This window comes from Calcarisporiella thermophila (assembly GCF_041956535.1).
Source record: "Calcarisporiella thermophila strain CBS 279.70 unplaced genomic scaffold VTP21scaffold_43, whole genome shotgun sequence".
Taxonomy (NCBI): Eukaryota; Fungi; Calcarisporiellomycota; class Calcarisporiellomycetes; order Calcarisporiellales; family Calcarisporiellaceae; genus Calcarisporiella; species Calcarisporiella thermophila.
In genome coordinates, this window is record NW_027192233.1 from 1 (window position 1) to 2247 (window position 2247).

Here is a 2247-nt window from a genome sequence, read left to right on the forward strand (position 1 = left end):
TTTTTGAAAAAAAATCGAATCGGATATTTTTTCCCTATGAACCTTAAGGGCATGCGAAACCACTCCTTTCTTCGCTCTTCCGACATCATGCGAGCCAGGCTGGATTCCGAAGAGGGTTCTCTACGCTAACCCATGCTCTGGCGTCGCATGAGTGCAGTGCTTTAGATAAGAGAATCAAGATATTCATTGATCTGAAGCAGGCGTACGACCGGGTAAAAATCCAGCTGCTACTAAGAAAGCTGCTAGAAAAGACCGGGAGCCTGCCGATCGTGGTGAAGTTTACCCAAGCGTTGTTTACCGACTGTGCATCGCGGCCAGTGGTAAACGGAGTCATGTTGGAGCCGATTCGGCACGAGAGAGGTCTACTGCAGGGATCGTTGCTTTCGCCTTGGCTATTCGACGTCTATATAGACGATCTAGCAGAATGCCTGAATAACCAAGCGTCTCGAGACATGCCAAGAGCTCTTTTTTTCGCAGACGACATTCAGCTCCAGGTGGAGACACCGGAAGAGGCGCAAGAGACGTTACAAGTGCTCTCCGACTGAATTCGCGAAAATGGGATGGAAGCCAACATCAAGAAGAGTGCGGTTGTAGGGGCGACACCGGACCAAGTTTTCCTTCTAGCCGGAAAAGCCCTCCCGCATGTCCCTTCGTACAAATACTTAGGGTTCCCTCATCAAGCCAACGGAATTAATTGGGCCGAGCATATTGACTCCAACTTGACTAAGGCCGAGGGTCTTCTTCGATTCTTTGAACGGGCAGGGCGAGGCTGGCCACCATGGATCCGGTTCACGCTCACAAAAGCATTCCTTAGACCGGTTCTGGAATATGGGGCCCCTTTGCTTCATCCGTGGCTCCACGAATGTGGGCCCGAAAGAGAGAGGGAAGAAGCAAGAACCAAATTTGAGAAAGTGCACCCATGAATCGTCCAGTGGATCTTCTTTAGAAGCCAGGAAGAGAACAAGAAGCTAGTGGTTTTGGAGTCGCTCTCTGGGCTAGGGGGGATACTGCAAAGATTCTCCGATCTTGCCTGCCGCTTCACGTTTTATCTAGACAAGATGGACCCATCAAACACAGCCAGACACCTCCTCACGACCTGGTTCAGCTCTTATCCGTGGCCTAGTCTACACATTCTTCTTAGATGCGTGTCGCATCCGTTACGCGTTCAATATAATGCGTTAACGCCCCAAGAAAGACGGACGCTGCCACTCTCCGTGTTCCTCCTGAAAAACCGACTTTCCGAACTCTCTTCACGATCTGTACTCTGTCGATACATTTCCGAAGAGTGCAGGCAACCCCGAAGTGGATATGACCGATTTCTCACCCACTCCGATTCGCAGATAAGAATCTGGGAATTTCCTAAGTCCTTATCTTTATTTCGCCCTTTACGATTTCCCGCTTTACTTACCTTGTAGATTATCACTCTTCTTTACATTAGAAGTCAATAAAAGAACCGTGGACCCCCCCTAACTACTGTGTGAAAAGCCTAAAAGATTGAGGGGTTGAGTTAAGAGACAAGCTACAAACGGTGAGAAGATCAGACAGAATCGCAGTAAGCCTTACTCTCAATATGGTACTCTGCTATTCTGCTGTTATCATAATGACGACATTACATATAGTAGTGCGATTTTCACTTTCTCAAATACCGGAAATGCCATAATTTCTCATTAATCTTGTATTTTTTTTTTTAAAATCTAATGAAATACCACCTCGAACAAATAATGGGGCAATTGCTGATGAACAACCCGATGAGACGCCGACAGTGGATAGGTGCCAGGATTTTATTTTGAACTTAAATTTTGACTAGTTTGTTCGTAAGGGTTAAATCCTTGTTTATTGTTTTTCTTGTTATTATTCAAATAGTTCAGTTATTTGTCTTCTGATCCTTACTCCTATTTTCTCTTTTTATTTTTACTATTATTTTACTATAGGAGTCCGAAAGTCGCAAACTACTTTCGTTACACATGTAGATGGGATGATCAAGGGTATTTATAATTGCTGTAGGTAACGCAACTTGTAGTACCTCCATTTGGAGATATAAGGCTAAATAATGAGAAATTAAAAAAACATGAACTCAAAAAGTTAGCCGAGTGTACGTACAGTACATTACAAGGGTAAGAAAATCAAGCAAGCTATTAATCACGTAAGCTATTAATCAAGTAAGCTATTCTTAAAATAAACGCCTACCATTTCGAATGCACTCGAGCATCACCCGAGACAATCATCCTCCGTGCCAAAATGGACATC